Below are 23,490 nucleotides of genomic sequence, written 5' to 3' on the forward strand. Positions count from 1 at the left end.
ATAGAAGCTTAAAATTTTAAACAGTTAAATATTTTATATTGATTTAGTATTCTTAGTATATTTGAAACCGAAATTTTAACCTATCCACGTTATTCATAAAAGCTTAGTTGGCAGTAAACAAATTTTTTAGGTTTTTACCAAAAAAATGTCCCAAAACATATTTGAAAACTCAGGATCGATATTTCGAGTCTTTTAAAGATTCTGTACTTGACACAAAACTACCTATCAATTTTGAATGACGTCAATCAGCATTGTTCTTATTTTTAGGAATTTAAAACTTACGGAATTTAGAAAATTACTTATAATAATTATAATTAACCTATATAATTCTGGAAACAACATTTAAAAAAAAATATTTGTTTTGAATCATTTTCTAAACCTACTGCGAAAGATTTTAATTACTTAACATCCTAAAAGATTATAGAATCGATTTCGATCGGAAATAGCACAGTTTATTTTCTATTAATTTCCAATATTATCATATCTCATTTATAAAGCAAATTTGAAAAAAAAACAACATTGAAAAAAACTTACATATGCCCAGTAAATCAATTACAAGAGTAATTAAAAGTAAAAAAAAGTCAATAAACTTTCCTTAATTGTTAACATTGCAAAACAGGAAAAAAAAAACAAATACTTTTTCCCATAGCATTCCAGCTTAAACGGAAATCGCAAAATTACCTCGAAAAAATGTCAAGACTTTTGATTATATGAATCAAATTACTTGATTGGTCGACCGGCGAAATATAGCAACCTGAGGCGCATGTTTATATTTAACAAAACCAAATTTGTTTTATTAAAAAAAAAAAATTTCATACACAACATGAAATGTATACCTACTTCGATGTCAGGTAATTAAAATTGATACACAAATTTTATCCATGTTGCTTGTAATATAATTTATCATACAGCGAGTAAAGGTGTCAATTTAATATTTCCCAAGTTCAATGTAGTTCAATGGCTTTTTTTTTTCATTGGAAAGAAAAAATGACACAGTTTTATTTTAAAGCCAAAAGATAGCAAAACATGGTTCTCAAGTTAAAGCTAACACATTTTTAAGAGATATCGAGGTGATTTTTTTTTTTTTAATTTCAAAGAAGGTTATCAAACTGTTTTTTCCTTTTTTTTATAAAAAGGTAAAATATAGAACAATCAATCAAAATCCATACTTTCCGTCAATTAAGGTCAGAAAAAATGGCACTCATTGTTGTTATGGAAAGAGATATAAAAGTACCACCTATCTTTTTATGTAAACAAAAGCTCATACTAATGAGTATCATTAGATACAAAAACAAAAAAAAATGAGGGTTTTTGATCAATTGACCTCGATTTATAACAATTTATAAATCACTTAACAAAAATGTTTCTCATTTTTTTTTTTTTTTATTTTATTGTGATGTTTTGATGTTGTTTTGTGTCTCTTTATAGATAAATTAATAATAATTCTACTTTTTTGTTCCAGTAATAAAATTTTGATTTATAAATGGAAATAATTTATACACACAAAACCCTCTCCCTCTCTATCTGCGTTTGTATACACGAGTTGAAAAGATACCTTCCTTTTATTCCATACAATATCCAATCCACACCCTCAAATACATTTTTATTAGAAATTCTTAAGATACGGCAAAATAGCTTCCATGGAAAACTATCGATTTCCTCTGAAGTTTACTTTGCGCTTGCAAACGTGATGATGATGACTGGGTGGTAAGAAAAGGTATTTCTTCTACACCGAAAAAAATATTTTGACAATAAGAAAAAATACCAAAAACTCAAACTCAATAAGACTAGTTAAAAAATACCCCGGATTTGTAAAAGGTATTTAGTTAATAAATTTGGAAATTTGTTCTTTTGGGTCTTATTAAGCTATGAATTTCTTCAAACATTTTAAAGTTAATGGTATTAAAGTGTTGCTATTAAAATAAAGAATTTATTGGTAAATTTTTAATGCCTATTTTTAGGCTGAAAAAAAAAAAACTAGAAACTCATTCATGTTTCGCATATTTTAGAGACTTTTTATTGAGAGTCAAAATTTTGACATTTGGAAAAAAAATAGCCCATGTTCTTCCTCATAAGAAAATATGTAACTACACAAAATTTCATCACATTCAGATAAGTATTAGAGACTTTATGCTGTCACAAACAGACAAATATTTATAAATTTTTACTAATACAAGGATTTTTCAGAAACGGCTGAATCGATTTGAAAGCAGTTTTCAAAGTTGATAAAAATCCCTGGCAGGAGAAGTTGATATAAGCTTTAGAAAAATTGATCTTCTACAACGCCCATTTTTGTATTTGAGTTTTTGGAAAGATTCCACTCACTGACACCCTTTTTTTATTGAGTTTATACTAAAAAAAAAAAAAAACATTAATTAAACTGTCACTCCTACTTATTTTTTTTTAATTTTTAAAGATACGCCCCCTGCCACGCCCACTTCCATACTACAATTTTTTTTTTATGAAAATGACTCAAACAATTAAGATTAGTTCTTTCTGTTTTGGGAAATTTTAAGGAGTTTCAGCAAAATTCTCCCAGTGCCACACCCATTTTTGTAAGCTAAAATATTAGTTTCTTAGTATTAATTTCTGAGGGGGGAAGGGAGATAGAATGGAAAGTTACAACGACTGAAAGACATTAGACAAAGGCAACAAAGATTAGTTTTGTTTATTTTGGGGAACTCTAAGGAGGAAAGGTAGGCCTAAAAACTCCTGGTACAAGCAAATGCAAAACCACCAGCATTCAGTTGGCCTTAGAAATGGAACAATACAAAACCGGGAGGATTGCCGCCGATTTCTGAGGTCAACCCGGCGAACCCCACAGGCGGATCACTAGTGTGAAGCAGTTACGTGGGATAGTTATGATCCCCTCGACATCGAGATCATAACAGCGCCGAGAAAAAGGAAGAAGAAGAAGGGGAACTCTAAGGAGGCGGTTTTAGTAAAATTCTCCTAATGCCACGCCTATTTTGATAAACTTAAATTTAAGTTTGTTGGTATTAATTGCTGAGAGCGGAAGAGAATATAACGACTGAAAGACAAAAGACTAAGACGACAGAGATTAGTTTTGTATATTTTGGGGAACTTTATGGAGACGGTTTAAGAAAAATTCTCCCATTGCCACGCCTCCTTTCGTTAGCTAAAATTTATTTTTTGAAACAGAATTTCTTAATTTCGATCTTGATCTTTTTTTTTTCTGTGTAAAAATAGACAAACCAACCCAAACACAAAAAAAAAAACTTACTGTGTCTAAAAGTAGACACTTTTATTACCAACCATTAAACCATAGTAGGATTTGCAATAACTCTTATAAACCATTTGCTCCCTAGAATAACTGATGACACCGACTTACCGTATCTCTCTGAGAACACAGAACACATTCTTAAGCACTATTCAATAGCTTTACTATTGACAAACGATTAAATTCTATTAACAGAAGCATTAAGAAAAAATAGAATTCTACGTAATTAAACAATTCGATGTAATTGAAAAATTTATTTTATCAACAACATAAAAACAAATTGATGGTATAATTATCAATTAGAGGAAAATTTCTTAGAATCTATCTAATATAAAAAATAAATATGTAATTACAAAATACAATAAAAATACGGAAGGATTTTTTTTTTAACACCTTTTTCGAAGTGATTCATTTTGGTTGAGACTTAATGAATAAAATAAATCACGATATAATAATAGAAGATGGCGCTTTTGATTGATTTTTATCTTTTTTAACTGATAGATTGGAAAAATGTTTTTTTTTTAATTGAGAAGATTCCAATAATATAATTAGATGGTAATTATTTTTAATGACAAGTTGGTAGAAAGACAGGTTACTAATAATAATGTCTCAGAAAAATAATTGTGGAAAAAATGATATTAGCCACTGTTTATGTGAAAGGGGTTGTGATTTATTGATTTTTATTTTTTTATGAATTAAAAAAATAATATTAAATAACAGCAGATGGACAGAAAATTTCTTGACAAATTGATATGAAATGTCATATTCAATGACATGTGACATGACACATGTTAAAGGTATTGTATTTTATTTTTTTAATTAAGATAAATTTATTTTTTTTTTTTTCCTATAAAAAGGCGAGTTTTTAAGTCATTAAAAAATTATATTTATGATATTATTTAATGATTAAAATATGATTGAAAAAATAGAAAAATAATTATTTAAACAAATCAAAACAAAATTGTTAAAATTCCACAATTTTTCATAGATAATTTATTCATCGGTAGGTATCACAAATTGCTTTTTTAGTGATTATGGGTTGCCGCGGTAAGTATCACAGGTTTCTATGGTAAATATGATGGGTTTTACCGGTAAGTATACCTAATTTTTCCGATAAGTATCATGGACTGCTTCAGTAAATATCACAGGTAAATATCACAGATTGTCTTAGAATGTATCACAGGTCTCTCTGATTGATTCTGGTATCATAAATATGTTGTCTCAATAAGTAGGTACATATCACAGAGTTCCCAAGTAGGTATCACAAGTTTCGCAAGTAAATAAGCCACGAATCGTAGCGCTCCGAGAAGTATCACGGGGTTTGCGGGTGAAAATACATATAAGGAAAAGTATCAACGGTTGACCTAACATCTAGAATATCTTCATGAATTGCAACGGAAAAATTAAAAATTTCTTGAGAAAGTATCACAGTTTTCTCTGAAAAAATATCAAGGATTTCTTCGATAGGTATCACGGATATTGTTCCCATCAGTAGCAATAATTTCTCCGGTAAATATCACGGGTTGTTTCGATAAGTATCATGGGTTGTTCTGGTAACTATCTCTGGTAAATGTGCTCCTTTCCTCAGTAAGTATATCACATATTATTGCGATAAGTAACACTAACACGGATTGCTCCAGAAGGTGTAAGCGATTACATCTGTATCACAGTTTGTCTTGGCTTGCTTCGTTGAGTATCACAGGTTTTGTTTTGGTATGTATCACAAGTTGCCCCTTAAATAAGAGGGAAATTCTAATTAAATATAACAAATTACTGAGGTAAACATTTAAAATTTTCTTGTTTTCGGTTGGCTCGTTAAATATTACGGGTTGACTCTATAAGTATAAATGGTTCCCTAAGTGTCTTTAGTTACTCTGGTGATTATAACTGTTTGCTTCGATGAATATCACAAATTTATCTAAAAATGTGTTCTACTGAGATTTCTTCAGCAAGTATCACAGATTGATATGGAACATATTACGCGTTGCTCAGATAAGTATCACAGGTTCTCACATTAAGTTTCACGGGTAGCATCTGTAATAAGGTATCACGGGAATTCTTGGTAAATATCACAATAAGTTGCCCAGATAAATGTACTTTTGAAATATCACGGATATTAGTAAAAGTTAAAATGTCAATGTTTGATTTGGTACGTATCACGGGTTTTCCTGATTACAAATTCAATCCTGAGTGGGCTTTAGGTCTGGTTTATAAATTTTCTTTATCTTGTCTCCGACGTTTCGACCGTGTTTACAGTCTTCTTCAGGGCTAATTATTTTTAAAAAATAAAAAATTATAATAAATGCTAAAAAACTATTATCTATACTTACAGAGTATTCTATCTTCTAATTTTAAGAATGTAGTCTTAAAAATTTTTGAAGGTCTTGTTTGTTTTTGTTTTGTTTTTATTTTGAAATATTTTAAAATTCAAAAAATTCGAAGTCTTGAAAAATAAGGTCACGAAAATAGGAATTATTTCCTGATTACTATCAAATATTTTTTTCTGTAGGTATCACAAATCGGATTGCTACGGTTAGTATCAACAATTTCTTCAATAATTATCACGGGTTTATACGAAGAGTATCACTGGTTAGCCGGATAAGTATTATGGGTTGTTTTGGAAGCTATTACTGGCTGCTTTGCTATGTATCACAGGATTCTTTGGTATGTATCACAGGTTATCCTACTGTTGGCAGAAGCTAAACTTGATGACTTTCTGTGATAAAACCTTAATAATTTAAAAACACTCTTTAGTTTAAAAGAAAGTCAAAGGATCTTTGACATTTCACAATCTTTTTGTAAACCATCCACCAGATAATCAATTTAACACCTCTTATCACCTCTCATTCAACGTCAAATCGCATTCGCTTCTATTTTTAGCTCTCAAAAAAAAAAATAAAAATATAAATATGTACATTTTTCAACTCTTCAGTCTTCATCACAAATCAACTTCAAATAGTCTTTTAAGTGTGGTTATTTAAAGTGTTTTTTTTTTGTCAACACCCCACCAAAGCCTAAATGTCCAACTTGACCATGTTTATAAATTTAACAGTAATTATCTTGAACAAAAATTACCTTAAAAAAAAAAAAAAACCCCAACAACCTGCTACTTTTATTTTACTTCTCGATGTTTCGACTATATACAGCAAATGGCATTAGCGAAAATCTGGTATCAAAATAGAAATGCAACTTCTACCGCTACTGCTGTTGATGATATGGTAGAAAATTAAGCAAAAAAAAAAATAAACTACCATAAGCAAACTTGTATAATATGGATGGTCTGGTATACTGTGTAAGTCGCGCTACGAACCGTACCAGGTTGTCTAATGGCGCCATGGTCAGCCTATCGTCTGGCAAGTAAAATTGATAAAGGGTGTTTTTTTCTTAGGTTTAAAAGAAGTTAGTTTAAAATATTAGTGAAAAATGTTACTTTTCTTTTCTAATCTCTCTTATCTCATACTCAAAATGAAGTTTACGACAATATTCAAAGAGTTTTTGAATTTTGAAGACACCTAGTTCATGTCTTATTTTCCTTATAAATGAAGAGTTAACCTATTTTTAAGGCTTTCTGCCTTTTCAAATTAGTACGAAAAGAAGTTGGAAAACACATAAATTGAACTAAACAAATTTGTAGGCTTTAAAAAAAACACCCTGTACTTCTTTTTTTTTTTTTCTTTTTTCTTGTAATTTTTCTTGGACTAATAAATGTTTGAATAGAGTTACAAAGTCCAAGAAGAAGGATTTCATGTTTAAAATTAGCTTAACGGGCTCATGTTATCGTTGTCGCCAACATTAAGTTGAGCTGGGTTTAGTGACACAAATCAAATTTTAACTTCAACTACCTACTTATCTATCTAGTCGACTATGAAGACAGCCGTTGATGACGACGACGACAATGACGATAAGTTTGAATTAATGTCGAATCTTCACACCTTGTCACTTAAAATAGAGACTACTCATTCATTCTATAGGGATTCTATAAGAAGTGTGGGTAGCCTTGAATAAGTGAACATATATCGATTTTTCAACTCGATTAATGGTTTCAATCGATTACAAAATTTTAAACTAGTTTTATCCAGTTTATTTGATAGGAATAAAAGGGGATTGGATAGTTTATGATGAAAAAAAAAACCTTTATTAACTGGACTTTTGGTTTGGGTTTGTTTGTTTTGTGTCTTCACCACGAGGAACGCATCGTCTGGTGACTTAAAGGCTTCTTGTTTATTTTGTTTACCTACTTTGCAAAACAAGAACGGTGTGACATATATTTTTTTTTTCTATTTTTATATTTTATTTAAGGTGAGGTTCTTTGCGTTCACCGTTTTACTGGATATAATGACAGGTTAAGTGATTTATAGAAGTGTTATAGAAGCAAATAAATATTCATGTTTTAAAAGTTTAATTTAGAGTTTCGGGAATAAGTTTGAGTTAAATCATAAAATATGTTCCATCATAACTTCCTAACTGTTTATCAAAATTTAACAAATGAGGTATCGTTGGAAGAGTCTAGCTGGTCTTGTGGCTATAGGCTAAAAGTCTATAGTAAATCACTCAAAAAACAGGAGTTAACAGAGTCAATGAATCCCAACATTTTTTTTTCCACCAGAAGACTATATTATCCTTTTTGTATCATGCCAGTTAGGTTTTTTTTTTATGATTGATTATGATGAAGTTCCAACTTTCCCAAGAATATCTTTGTTTAAACAGAATGTGAATTATAACTGAAATTATTTGTTTTTTTAATTTTTTTGTTTGAGTGGTTTAATTTTAAGAAATTTAAAAGTTTACCGATCGGGACTTGAAAAATTTGAAATTTCACTATGGACGATATGAACCAATGTCAAAAAATTCAGTTTATATAAAAGGTGTGGAGATCTTATTGGACCAATATTTGCTTAAACAAACTCATTAAAATTATAAATCTATTGTCTCCTTTTCCTATGAAGACAATCTTGAAGTATTTGAAGATTTATAAAATAAATCGCAAAGATTTCATCAAATACGGAATAATTCTTATAGAATATTTTCTTTAAAATTGGATTTCCATCATCTCCAAGTTCTTTTGAAGGCACTAAAACCTGCTGACTTAAAAAAATTCAATCAAAAAAATTTTATACTTTCAATAAGCTTTTATATGTGTATCGTTTTTTTTTCATAGAAATAAATCTCTTAGACACTTTTTTGTTAAGCATTTATGGTTAAGATGTTTCATAAATATAGCTTCTGTGAAAAAATAAACCCGCTCATGAATAAAAAATGAAAGATTGGCGCCAAACACTAGAATCTATCCCAGTGCATCCTTTTTTCTCAACTCAACAACAACAACATTGCAACATTTGTGTTTATCTACATTTTCTTTTTTTTTTTTGTCATAATTTTTTCTCTATTCCCATGATTTAACAGAATAAATTCAAAGCAGACATCAATTTCCTTTTTTTTTTTTTTTTGCTTATATTTTCTTCTTTAAACCATCCTCATTTGATCGAAGTTTTATCTAGATTTTTTTTTTGTTCATGTTCAATCAAAAGTATCTCTCTCCGTTCTTCAACAAGGATCAAACATCATTTCCGATGCGTTTTATAAGAAATAGGAGAAAAAGAAGATGTAGACGACGATGAAGAAAAAAAAAAAAAATAAGATACAACTTTAAACATCTAAAATTTCTTTGACGTGTTCATTGACTATCTCTTCTCTGTCCCAGAAAAATACAAAAAAAAAAAAAATAAAACAAAATTCATCGTCTGGAATTCTGGACAAGTAGAAGAAAAAAAAAATTGAAAAAAATGTAGACAAAGTTATAAAACGAAGAAGAACGAAGAAAAGACTTTATATCCGGCTAATGTTTTGCTTCAAGAAAAGAGTGTAGAATGTACACAACGAAGAAAAAAAAAAATTAATATAAACCTAGACTCATGTTCCTGAGATTGGTATTTTCCCACGTTTGAACTTTTATATACTATAACTTTACCATCCAGGATGAAGGGTTTCTAAAAATATCTAAGGATTGAGAAGTTATAGTGGTGCTTCTGCTTGTTTTTCTCATTTAGGACAAACGAAAAAAAAAAAAGGAAAAGGAAGCATGCACAGAACATTGTAGTGTGTTAATTAATTTAGAAAAACACTTCTTTTACTTCTTCTACTTTTTGCTAGCAAAGTTGTGTTGTGAAAAATGTTTTTGACTTTAACTCATTAGTTATTCGAAATTCCTTTTTCGATTTTCAAGTTAAAAAAAAACATGTTTTAGAATGCAGCAGTTGAAATAGAATTACATAAAACGATTATAAATACCAGGCTATTCATTGTGACAGATTGTAAGACTAATAATGTTTGGTTTTCTTGAAATGGGCTGTTTCTAGGTAGATTCAGATACATCAGGTTCAGATTTTTCGCAAGAAAGCGTAAGAAACATTTTCTGTAATAAATAAAAGGATTTTAATATAAAATACTTTCATTGGAAATCATTTCCCATGCTTTACTAGAAAATGGTGCAGTTTAAAAAAATAAAAAAAAATAACGCAGAGTAACGATGGTAGTGACTGTGGTACCTTTATGAATAGCATTTTGAATTTTAGCGCAGTTAAACTTTTATTAATTAAAAAACGGGTGTTTCTATAAAAGCTGATATCTCAAAAATTAAAATCAAAGAAAAAATATGAACTGTCACACCCATAACGTTTATTTGTCATACCAGTAACAGTGTTTCAGTGATTTTTTTTCGATAGTTTTAGTTGTTTTATCTCGTTTCCAGTTAAAAAAAAATAAACCTAATACCATAAGCAACATTTTGTGTTTTGTATAAAGTCACACCCGTAACAAAACTAATTTGATTATTTTAACTTAATCATTATACAGAGTTGTTTATATTTTACACCAAACTTTAGTTAATTATTGAAGTAGGGAAATGATTGTATAATTCGTTAAAGTATGAAAAAAAAGTGTCACACCCGTAACACCATCTATGATACAACGGTATTACGGAAGTAAATCTTTATGTTTAAATTGTTATGATAGAATTTGAACAGAAAACAGCTTATTTATTATGAAACTGTTCTCCCCGTTTCGATTGAGTGTCACAAAGGCCCCAAAATTTTGAAATCAATTTACCTATCTATTAAGGCTGTAGCTCCTGATAAATATTTTGCAAGCTTTTCTCTTTCACTTTTTTTTTTTTTTTGTTACACTTCATATTTTACTAGCCACTGCCTAGGACCTTATGGCTTTTTAAATTAAAACAAACAACATTTTACAAGTTCACTGTCATCATAAATCTTTTATACTCTGCTAAATTGTTTTAAAATTATTCTCAAGGATATTAGATTAATATTTGCTTTTATTTTATTTCTTGTGTGTCTATGGCCTGTCTAAGCAAAAAATGCAGGACAATAAAGCTTATTCTAATCCATGACATGCTAAGAATAAACAAATTCTTGAAAATTAATTCCCCAAAAGACATAAATTTCCGTTAACGCGATCATAGTTAAAACTTTCAAATATAATTTGAATTTACTTATGCAAAACAAAAAAATAATATTTGGTATTCTTTAAACGTTTCATCACATCGTTAAAAACTTTTTTATCAATTGATAATAACAACTATTTTGTATGGAAATTTCCTGTCAAAACATTGTAATTATGTATCTTTTTTTTTTTTTTCTTCCAATTAAATATAAAATAAAAATTATTCCGCATTTTTTTTTATTTTTGTTTTTAAATTTTATTTTCAAAAAAAATTTCCGCTTGCATATAATTAATAATCTAAATCACCATGATAATCGCCAACAACATAGTTTTTTAAGCTCAATTAAGATATGACAAATCGGCAGTACGTACACATAAAAAAAATCCCCTATCCAAAAAAATAAAATTTATGAATATTTTCCTAGATAAAATCAAAATAATCTCTTTCATAGATGGTTACAAAAATAAAAATAAACAAAAAAAAAAATAAAATTGACAATCTAATTTGAGCTAAATTTAACTACAAAACTGGTATTTTGTTTACGTTTAATTTGCAACACGTTAAATAGCTGCGAGATATACCAATTTTTTTTTTGATAAATGCACCTGACGAAAATACTTGACTCTTAACTTCCTGCACTTGTGTACACACAGTGGCATCTCTAAGCGCGTGTAGCACACCTCTTAAATGGTTAAATAGCCAATGCAAGCACGCACTTGTATGATGACTTCGTGTCGTCAAATACAACAAAAATGTGATTTGATAACGATTAATAAGTGTTACCAAAATTCCTAGAAAAATTTTTGAAAAATGTTTTGTTTTCATAAAAGCAAAAAATTATAAAAATTCAATTCGAAATGGTTTCACTGAAATCCTTGTTACTTCGAAACTACTTGTTAGATTTTGATGTTTTTGGTCTGCAAATTGTTGTTATTGAATAAGGGATTAAGTTGGTATAATTTGTTTGTACATTGTAAGTCTAATAAGCTAGAAAAATGCCGATGCAATTCGTCGTTCAATTAAAAAAAACGTGAAATTCTTCCAAATTTAATACACGAAACATGTTCTGGTCACACTGAACATCACGATGGATATGCAATTTTGCTCGCGGTTATGATTGTGGCGTCCGCGTCGCCATCATTATCTTGGAATCTATCTAGTTTAGATATTACACACAACAAATAACAAGATAAAAACACCATACTTGTTAGTAATATAGAGAGCCTCTATTCTAAAAATAGATTTAATCTGTTCAGCTTGAAGCTGATGCTTACTTTGGCTCAAAGGCTTCTTTTATATACAAAAAAAAAAACAAAAAAATTTCAGACACATCCTCGTATAGACAACATCAGGCAATAGAGCTAGATCCACACACTATCCATCGCTTCGCATCGTATACCGCCAATTAATTCCAAATAATTTGTTCAATTTTGTTTTGGCCGATGCGATGCTTTCCGATGATTGATTAGCAATTAGATTGGCTAGGAGAAGGAATTTTTTTTTCACATCTATTTTTAGACCTCGCTTCTTGTTTGATTGTAAACCCACCCAACTGTATGAGCACCATGCAACACAAAAAAAAACAGGCTTCATCGTTCATACACAATCAGTGTGAACATAGGAGAGTCTAATCGATTAAGAGAGATGGTAAGGACATTGTGTGTAAGTTTCAAACGAGTTATTATCATTCATTACATTGCTGGATGGTGCGCCTGGTTAGCCTTAAGATAGAAACTGGACATAAGGAGAGAAGAAGACCACTTATGATAATGATAATGGTGCGGTTGATGGTGATTTTTCTAGGATGCGCATAGAGTGTCTAATTTGTGGTTTTTTTTGTGTTTTTTTCTATTAATAACCAAATGCTTTAACAAGCTCTTCTAGACTGTTAAAATTGATACTATTTTGGGATCAAAATAATTTACCGTGTGACCAGGAATAAGTTTTACTTTGGATCAGAAGAATCAGGGCGGAAAGTTTCGTAGATGGTTTTAATAACCTACAAATACTGTCTAAACTTGGGCTTGACAAAAAATTTAAAGATAATTTTTCGAAAAATATTGCCAACCTAGATAAAAAAAAAACTTTAAAAAGTTCATAGTGAAAATTGAAAGTTATTCCAATTGGTTGTCTCTAAAAGACGCCATACTAGAAACATTCCATCGCCTATAAAGGCCAGTGCCAATAATTTTTGAAAATAAAAAAATTATTAGCAGCATATGGGTGGTTGCAAAATTTAGGATAAATAGTATATGAAAGGGGGAAAAATAAATTGCCCAAAAATAAAATGGGGGAAAGGGGGTGGGTGGGTGAAAAATTGGGGTGGGTGTCAAAAATAGTAGTTTTTTACGATTTCTGTCAAAAGTAGACCTTTTATCGAAAAAAATTAAATGCAAAAGTTGTAGATAGTATAAATGTCTACAACTTTTACTCAAAAAATTTTTTTATATAACCTCAAAAATATTGAAAAAAATGCAAAAATACGATTTTTTGATTTTTTTATTTGTATCTTTTACAAAAATGGTTGGATTTTAACAAAACTTGGTTTAAGATTACTTTGTTATGTTTTCTATCTATTAAAAATGTTTTTTGAGCAAAAATTTTTTTTGGATTTTTGACGAATTTAATTTGAAAAAATTGCCTATTTTTCAATCAAAAAAGTTACCGACAAAATTTTTGATTTTTAAAAAGTTTGGAATGCAGTTATTTAGATTAAAACCTTTTATATCAGATTATGTAGAAAAACAATACTTTTTGTTGAAAATATTGAGAAAATAAAAAAAAAAAACGATTTTTAAGATCGATTTTTCCGTAATTGACTGTAATATTGACGAGAAATAATTTTCCATATAAACCAAATTACACTTTTTAAATGGCCTTTGATATTCTTAATTTTAATTTAGCATTGGAATAGCTCTAATATGCAAAGTTTTTGAGATATTGAATTTTAAACCTCCAAAACACTATTTTTGTGATGTTTTGGAATGGTAATATCTCAAAAACGTGATGTGATAGAATTTTTCTGACTTTGGATTCGAAAACCGCTCTCTGAAAACCGGCACTGTTCTATAACGATGGAGTGCACTAAAAAAAAAAAGTATTATCAAACATAAAATAACACAATTTTTGATGGTTTTCAAATTTTTTTTTAGGATTTTTTTTTTTTTAATTAAGTAAGTTCACTAAGCTTTATTCAAATCACATCTAAGATACAAAAGTATGCTTTCAGGAGACGTTTTAGAATTCACTTAGTATACAAAATTTAAAGAAAAATAAAAGGTTTCAATGTTTACTTGTCGTCAATAATGAAAGCAAGCGTGCATTACATTTCGACATGCAAGAGGACACACCTTTTTGGCAAATAAATTATTCTTTATTTTAAGAACTAATATTTACAAATTCATACAAAAGTCTTTGAAGGTGTCATTTTTATCAACATCCAAAACCAAAAATTATATTATTTGTTTGATTTTCTTTATACTTGATGACTTACTAATTTCATTCAGCCAAAAAATTCCTTAAAAAAATCTCAATGATTTGATGTTTACATTTTGTCTGACCAATGGTCAATGTCAATGAAGCTACAAATCTAATATTTGTACAAGAAGAAATTTTTAAATTAAAAATGAGAAATATAGAAAAACAACTCTTCAGTAAGTCAATACGATAGAAAACTATCACAGTCTGTTGATCTGGAAACTTGTTTGCTTTTTTTACTACATCTTCCGGGAGATTTTCTTACTTAAAACAAAAAAGTAATAGAAGTAGTTGTAGTTCTATAAAAGGAGTCCCCACTTAGAAATCAATGCCAAATTGATTTGTAATTCAATAGCTTGCTCGTTTACATAGATCATTTACAGCTCATTTTAACACCTACAACAAATAATAATAAAAACAGTTGTGAAATTATATTCTCATTCTCATTTAGGTATAAAAAGTTGTATTAATTCAACTGAATGCATTTATAAATAATGATACAATTACTATCTAATCCATAATTTGTCATTTTGAAAGTTATAAAAAAAGTGTTTTTGAAAAAAAAAAAATTATACATTAAAATTAGGTTTCCTGAACTACCAATAACTTTGATTTCACTCCAATTAACATAAATTCATTATTTTCTTTAAAAATTGATTGAATTTATAAGTTTTCTAAACAATTACAAACATATTTGGAAGAAAAAATACCATAGAAATACTGGTTTTAAATATTTTCTAAATGTATTAAAAAGTGTAGGAAACCAAGTGGAACCTTGTGGAACACCATTTTTTTTTTTTTTTTTACTTATAAGAACTTTGAACTTATATAATGACAATGCCATTATTTTACAATTCTTCGATATACAAATAATTCAATAAAGATCATAGGTAAGGAAACAAATCTTTAAATGCAGTTCAAAGTTATCTTGTCTGGTGTGAATAATGTACAATTCAGGGCTGAGATCTTCCGTACCTGTCTATACAAGGCAATGAATTAAATTGATTTTATTGTTATGGTTATTATGATTTTATTTACTTTTTTGTTTAACAAACTCTTAACGTTGCTTCCTACAATCACGTTTTTTGGTTAAAAAAATGCAAATTTTAGGATGCACAGGTTTTAAACTGTTTCATTTTATTAGCTTGACATTGAAATTTTCGTTTTTGGCACTGAAAGATCAAAAAATAAAAAAAAAAATAATGCAGAAGAAGTAAATTTAATGGTTATTACCGCATAATAAAAGAAATTTATTAAAAAAAAAAAATGAAACCAAAATGAAATGAATAAAAAAGAAGACAAAAATGGAAGAAAAATATAAAAAATAAAAATTTTTAAAACTTTCACTCCAGTTTAAGAGTTTTTATATTTGCAGTTTTTGTTGTTGGTATTGTTGATACCGGCGGCGGTGGCGCGTCGACGCGACACTTTGACTGGCGCCAAAATGTCGGTCTTGCACTTATGTCGGCTAATCATGATGAATTTTAAATTAGATATTTCATCTAATTAGTTTTTTTTTTCTTAACACTTTTTATAAAAAAAAAGAAGTAAATTTATACGTACTAGTGTATAAATTAAAATAAAATTTAGGTAAATGATAATACCGGTCTTGACCAATTGAAGTCAACAAGAGTCCTAAAAGTACACAATTTTTTTGTGATCCAAATGTATAACATGGCATTGGCAATCCTAACTATTTCTATTTTTAAATCTCAACACACAAAAAACAGTTACAAGTTCGGACTTTATTTGCTGCTAGTTGTTTTGTTTTAGTGCTGTATACAAAGATAACACAAAAGGAAACTAAACGCAACTTGTGTATAGATATGTTGCAATTATAATGCAAGAAATAGTTTATTTATATGGCTATTTGTGTAGATTCACCACATATTGGTATAGCATTAAAAGATTGTGGTAGACCAAACAACTGAATAAGAAGCGAAAAACTAAAAATACAAAAATGCCCATTACCATTATCTCTTTTGGAATAAGTTTGGTTTTTTCTTGTTTTTTAGTGAAGAAAATCTATTTTTAATTCCATTTGCAGGTTTCAATGACCATTCAAAAACAACCATGCAAAAAAAAAACTGTGATATACATTAAATTAAAACAAAACTTGATGAAGAAGAAGAAAGCGTAGTTTAAAACGGTGTTGATTTCTGAATACAAATAACTTGATGGTTCCAAATATTAACCAAAAAAAAAAAAAAAAACTTGATACTTTTATATAAGGTATAAAAGAGTGAAAAACAGCTAACAAAATGATTCAAAGAATTACTTGTCAAATTCCAAAAAAAAAATATTTTTACAGCTTTTATCAAATTCACTTAGATTCGTTTCACAAAAGCTAAGCAATTTTAATGATGCTGCATAGAAAGAAAAATAGCAGTCCCACCCGTGACATTTACAAATTTTTATGTGAAGGCAATTATCCTAATATTTAATATTAAAGTGTTGATCGTTTTTGTAAGAAGCCAAAGAATTTATGTACATCAAAATACCTTGTCTGGAAGTCGTGGCTTAAAATTTTCCCACCCGTGACAGAAACATTTAATTTCAGTACAGTTCACTTGACTTTAGTTCAGTTCTGGCTCAGTTTATTTCTTTTCAGTAGTTAATTATAATTCATTTAGGTTCTGTACAGTCTCGGACAAAAAATGAGTTGTTCAGATAAATTAAGTAATTTCAGTTCAGTTCATTCATTTTCGATTCAGTTCACTGCAATTAATTTCAGTTTAATACAGTTCATTTTCAGTACATTTCAGTTTAATTCAGTTCAGTGTCAGTACAGTTTAATTCAGTACAGCTCAGTTCAATTCAATTCAGTTTATTTTCAGTTCAGGTAAGTTAAGTAATTTTAGTTCAGTTCATTTGATTTCGGTTCAGTTCAGTACAATTCATTTTAGTATAATTCAGTTCAGTGTCAGTACAATTCAGTTTAATTCAGTTCAGTGTTAGTACAGTTCAATGCAGTTCAGTTCAAGTATGTTAGTTAAGTTATTTCAGCTCATTTCATTTAATTTTGGTTCAGTTCAGTACATTTAGGCAACTTCAATTTAGTACAGTTCATTGTCAACTCCAATAAGATCTGTTCAGTTCAGTTTCATTCAGTTCAGTTTTATTCAGTTCAATTAAATTCAGCTTATTTTCATTCAGTTCAGTTAATTTCAGTTTTGTTTCAGTTCATTCAATTTCATTTCAGTTCTATTCAGTTGATTTCTGTACAATTCAGTTGATTTTTTTTAAATTAGGTTCAATACAGTTCATGACCAAAATTTTAAGTTTAAAAAAATGTGTTTTGCAGTGACAAGAAATCAAATAAAATCTAAATGGGTTTGACTGTAACTTTGAAAATTATTTTAAATGCATTAATAAAGTTCGATATAATTTGTGATAAATTAAACATAAAACAAGGCTAGAGGAAGTCGTCACATTTTAACACTTATGGAATGATCAAAAAATGCATTTTTAACTCAAAGTTTAATGACATAAATAAAAATTTAATTTTTGTCACTTTCAATATATTTTTATGTCTTTTTCGTCTTGAATATTCATCAATACCGTCACTTTAAGTTTTGAATTTTATCATTTTAAACAGTTCTTTAATCTTATCTAATTTTATTGTCATCTTAAAAACACCTAAATATTATTTTTAGTTAAAATTCCTTATGTTTTTTATTTAGAACTTCTAAGAAATAGTTTATTTTTGTTTATCACACGTAAACCGGCTGATAAATATTTAAAAAAAAAAAACCAGAAAAGCTTGTGCCACACCGGTTCAATAATTCCCAATTTATACAAATCAAGTCCTAAAAAATACTTGCACTGACAAACCAAAAGTCTGAAAAAAATTTAAATAATTTTGAACCATTTAGATCAACCTGTTTCAATGTCAATAAAATTTTTCATTTTTTGCGGAAGTAATCGACAAAATTATTATGCTTTCATCATAATTTATTGCATTTTTTTCTGTCATAACAATTAAACACATTAATTCAATTCAAATTAAAATTTACCTCCTCCTCAATCTCCATTTTGACACTCAACTTTTTTTCGGAAATACATTTAAATTTTATTTTGGTTTTTGTTTCTGTTGTTTTTTTTTTATATTTCTTTTTACGAATGTGCCGATAAGGTCAATGTAAATTTATGCGATTTAAATTTTTTTGGCCAGCGTACATTAATTATAATAATTTTGTGCTGATGCTGAAGCCGCTGACTGACACAGTTTTTCTGGGGTTTTTCAGGTTTTTTTTTATAATTTTATTTTTGTTGTTTGCAAAGATGATAAATGGCGATGTAACAGAAGTAAAAAAAATACAAAAAAAAGAACAAACATTGAATACGAAATGTAGGTTACTAAGAGCAAAATCATTGTGTCGTGTCGGCGAAAATTATATTTATGGAATCTCTTCTCTTCTCTTATATAATATTTATTTTTAAGCTTAAAAAATTAACTGTGCGAAAAAATAACTTAGTTTGAACTAATTTATGAGTTATGACGTGTTATGAGTTATTTTTTTTTTACATTTGATAAACTTTCATCATAATTTGAGTTAAATTTGTTATGTTTTGTTGATTTGAGAAGAAAAAAATAAATAAACTGTTTTGAGCAACCAATTCTGTAGATGAAGATCGTGCTTCAAATTTGGTAGGTATGATTTTTTGTTTATCAATAATGTTGGCCAAATAAATAGTTCGAGTTTTTGACAGTTACTTAGAAAATGGTATTGATTTACCATGCTTCGACCACTGCTTTAAAGCTTATATAGGTAATAGGTACTTAATAAAAAAAATGAATTAATGAATAGTACTGAATTGAAATTAACTGAACAGAACTGAACTGAACCGAAATGAAATGAAACGAACTGAACTGAACTAAACTCTACTGAACTGACCTGAGCAAAATTTAACTGAAATTAGCTTAATTGAAATGTACTTAAACTGAACAGAACTGAACTAAATTAGACTTAACTAGACTGAATTAAGCTAAACTAAACTGAACTGAATTGTACTGAAACTGTATTGAAATTGAAAATGAATTGGACTACACTCAAATGAACTGAATTGGATTAAATTGAACTGCATTGTACTGAAACTCAATCGATATAACCTGAATTTAACAAAACTGAACTAAATTGGACCAAAATAAACTGACTTGAACTGAATCGTACTGAAATGAACTGAAATAAATAAGTCTAAACTAAATTAAATTTAAGGGAACTAAACTAAGCGCAATTGTACTGAAACTGAAAATTGAAATGAATTGATTGAAATGAACTAAAAACAAATGAATAGGTGAACTGAATATTGCTGAAACTGAACTGATTTGATTTGAACTCAATAAAACTGAACTAAATTGGACGAAAATAAACTAGCTTGAACTCTGAACTGAATTGAACTAAACTGAATTTATGTTTGTGTACATTTTACTAGAGAAATGAAAACGTAATTTTGGTAGAAATAATTTTGTTAATGTAACAAAATAATTTATTATTTGTGCGAGTTAGTGTACTATTGTACCAACAACAAACCACAGACTTAAGTAAAGCATTGAATATAGAACAAAAAAAAAGGTTGATGGTCACTCATATCATGGTTGATTCTTTTAACTGATATAATTCACATCCAATTTTTACACTTATTCAATTCATGCTTTTTAAAGTTAAGTTTTATAAATAGGTACTCAAAATTTTATATCTTTTAATAAAAACTTGGAAACAACCGGAACTTTTAATAACAAAAATAAAATCTATGACTAATCAAATAATATCCAAAACTCACCCAAGAGTGAAAAAAAAAACAAACAAAACAAAATAATAATAAAAAAAAAAAAAATACAATAAAAGTCGATCAACTTTGTAGATAAACAAGAATTGAAAGTTATAAAATATCTAAAAATAGTCTTCCCACTGGTATCTATTGCATTTAAAAGGTATGTGCTGTTCATGTGCAACCATTGACATTTAACGACTAACAAACATCTGTGTGCCTTGTGCTCATCATCATATAGTCGTGTATAGTCATAGCCTCATCTTCTTCATGATGGTTGTTTGTGGTGATCCTCCATTATGTCCATCCTAGGTACCTAACCATAAAAAAGCAGACTTCCAACTAAAGAAAAAAAAAACTATATTTTTCACACTGCAAATAAGTATTTTTCTGTGCATACTATCCTCAACCTCTTCGCAACCATCACGGTGTTTATGTGACTCTTTGATTATAATAAACTTGTATAATACTCGCGATCTTTGGTTTTCTTTTATATACCATCACGAGGAGGACCAGCAACAGCAGCCAGTAACATCCAAGAAACGATCAAATGGTCAAGCGAGGAACGAATGGTTGTGCTGTGGTGCACCATCGCAGTCCACCATCCAATACAACCAATTAAATTTCTTTTCCATTGAAATTCCAATCAAATACCAGGTATTTCTATGTTCGCAAAGTTGCTCTAGCTTCGAAGACAAGCCAGCAACAGGTCTGTCGGTTAATTGTCCGTTCGTTCGTTCGCGTATCCGTCCGTATTCAACAACGCTTTCCTATCTCCTTATACGCGTGCTACTATAAAACATCCAATGGTCAATTTATAGGATTTATTTTAGATTCATAGCATCAAAACAACTGTCTGTCTCGCTGTCCAATTCCTCCTCCTTTGATTTGTGTAGCAAACCTACATTTTTCCAGGACAATATAATAACTCTTCTAGTCAATCAAAATATGCACACACGCATCTCATAGATATAACAATTAATTATAATTTTAAACCAAAAAATGCGTATTATGAATTTTATTTTTGTTGTTTATATATATTTTCGAGAAAAAAAAAAAACAAAGAATTCAATTAAACACTCTGTCAAGATTGAAGCGGAGCTCGACGAATAGACCCCAATAATTTAAAAATCTCCTCGGGGTTTTACTCTAATTAAATTTCTTTTATTGGCGCCAATGTGTAAAATAGCTTTGTAGAGCACCACACGTATCCTGTCTGTGAATGGGGTAAGAGATGAATATAATGACACCCGGTTAATCGTTGCTGCTGCAAGCTTCTACTCGTCATAATATCGTAGAGTCATGAGTTGGTGTCGTGGTCGGATTCTCTCTTTTTCTCTGAGGTTTGTCATTATCATGATCGGTTTTTTTTTTTTTTGAGTGAAAAGTAATTAATAATAATTGCTTCCGACACATGACATAAAAAAAGTGAAATATTCATATGAAACATACAAATTTCACGCACTAGATAATTTTACTATACCTACATCACAACTGTGTAGGTAGGTTTATGGTTGAACTTTAGCTTAATGACTTTTCAAATTTTTAAAACCAAAAAAATAATTTAACGTAATGGCAGAATTAATTCGGAATTATTCTGTATACATGAAATAATATATCGCAGTTTAATGTGCCAAATAATTGGGTCAACATTTTAAATTTAAACAAATTAAATTAAATTTAAAAAAAATTAAAGTATTTGAAAATTGAGATTTTTTTTAAATTTTTCATTTTGAAACTTGAACCAATTTTTTTTTTACAGAATTTAAGAAGTTTTATTTTCTTTTAAAAAAGGAAATGTTTCAAAAACTAAGGGCCATTTTATTCACTATAACTAATCTTCTGGTAAACTCTGAAGTTTACCAACTTTAGAGTCAACTTCAACTCAAAAGTAGAATTAAAAGTTGAGAATTTGTTTTATTCACAAATTTGTTTCTTAACTCCCTTGTTTCAAACCTTAAGTTGTTGTACCACCAGTGTTCGAATTATTATCCCTGGGATATTTGTGACTATTATTTAAAATACTGTCAGTTTTGAATGAATTTTAGATTAATGTTGAAGGAAATAAAAAAAAAAAATAGCCACAATGCACGAAGAAAACGCTAAAAAAAAAAAGAACTTAAAGTCAATCAATCTTCGGAAGGTTTTGTACTAAGGAAAAATGAATTTTTTTCACACCGTTTTTTTTTTTATTCTTTTGAAGTTTTTTCAACAAAATATAATTGTTTTTTACTTATATTTTTATGAAAAATTCGTTCTTAGGGGTTCTTTCTAATTCTGGCATAGCTTCGCTTGTCCTCGTATCCTGCCTAGCTTTAAACACAGAGGCTCTTCGCTCGTTCTAATTATCTTCAAGTATCAAAAAGGTTGGTGTTTAGCATATATTTTCCAAAAGGTTATTATAAAAATTTCCCCCTTCTTAAAAATATTTAAATCAAACAAAATTGACTCAAAAATAATATTATTATGAATGACATTTTGAAATAAATTTTTTAAGTTTGCTCAGCAAACTTCTAATATTTCGGGGAGTTGATAAATTCTAAAGTTGATAAACTATAGATTTATTATTTGACATTTGAAAACTTTAACTTTTAGTGAATAAAACCAAATTTTCAAGTTGAAACTAAAAATCCTAAAGTTATATTTAACTTCGACTGAATAAAATCGCTCTAAAAGTGATTTATCAGAAATCTTAAAAATCATGAAATTTTTGTAAACTAAAAAAAATAAAATGCACGACTGGGGTCGCACGCACTTGCTCTTGCAGCTCAAAGCACTTTTATGTTAGTCTACTTGTAGATTTTAAAAGCTGGATCTAAATGTAAAAAAAAATTGATATTGGGGAAGAGCCGACATTTAGGGCAAAATTTTTTTTTGTTATTTGACTTTTTTGAGAAAAAATAAAAATGCAGTTTTATTGCCACTGCTTTAAATATTACGTATACAAAGTTTAATCAAAATCGTTAGAGCCGTTTTCGAGAAATTCGTAATATCGTATTTTTTTGTATTGGAGGTATACGTGTTAAACGAGATATAAAAAAACAAAAAAAAACCAACTTTCAGAATTCCATAAAAATCATCTGTACCAAATTTGAAGAAAATCCATCCACCCGTTTAGGCTGTGGAAATGTGTACAGATGGACGCACAACCGCACAGACGCACAGACGTACAGACGCACGGACGGAATTGCGAAACCCACTTTTTTGGAATTCTCCATCATCGTAATGTTGGTTTTGATTAAAACCTCAATTTTTTTTTCGACACGAAACCAATACTTGCCCTATAGATACGGTGACCATCCGTCCCGGTTTACCCGGGACTGTCCCGTATTTCCTTAGCTTGTCCCGGTTTTTTATTTAGGAAACCCGGGACGTATAAGTGTCCCGTATTTTGAAATTTGTCCCGTGATTGTCCCGTATTTGCAAATTCCCTTATTTTTTTTTTTCAAAATTTTAATTACAGGAAAACTAGAAAACAGTGGTTGGAAAATAAAAGTTTTTCTTATTTTCCGGATAAAAGTATTAAAAATATTTTTTAGAA

At 28.9% G+C, this 23,490-nt stretch overlaps 1 protein-coding gene across 1 annotated transcript in view; it reads right to left on the reverse strand.

The window, feature by feature from the left end:
* The window catches only part of LOC129907370 (uncharacterized), a 55,221-nt gene that overhangs the window by 18,363 nt on the left and 13,368 nt on the right, over nt 1–23,490 (reverse strand). The gene's annotated exons all lie outside the window — the stretch shown is intronic.

This window comes from Episyrphus balteatus, chromosome 1 (assembly GCF_945859705.1).
Source record: "Episyrphus balteatus chromosome 1, idEpiBalt1.1, whole genome shotgun sequence".
Classification (NCBI taxonomy): Eukaryota; Metazoa; Arthropoda; class Insecta; order Diptera; family Syrphidae; genus Episyrphus; species Episyrphus balteatus.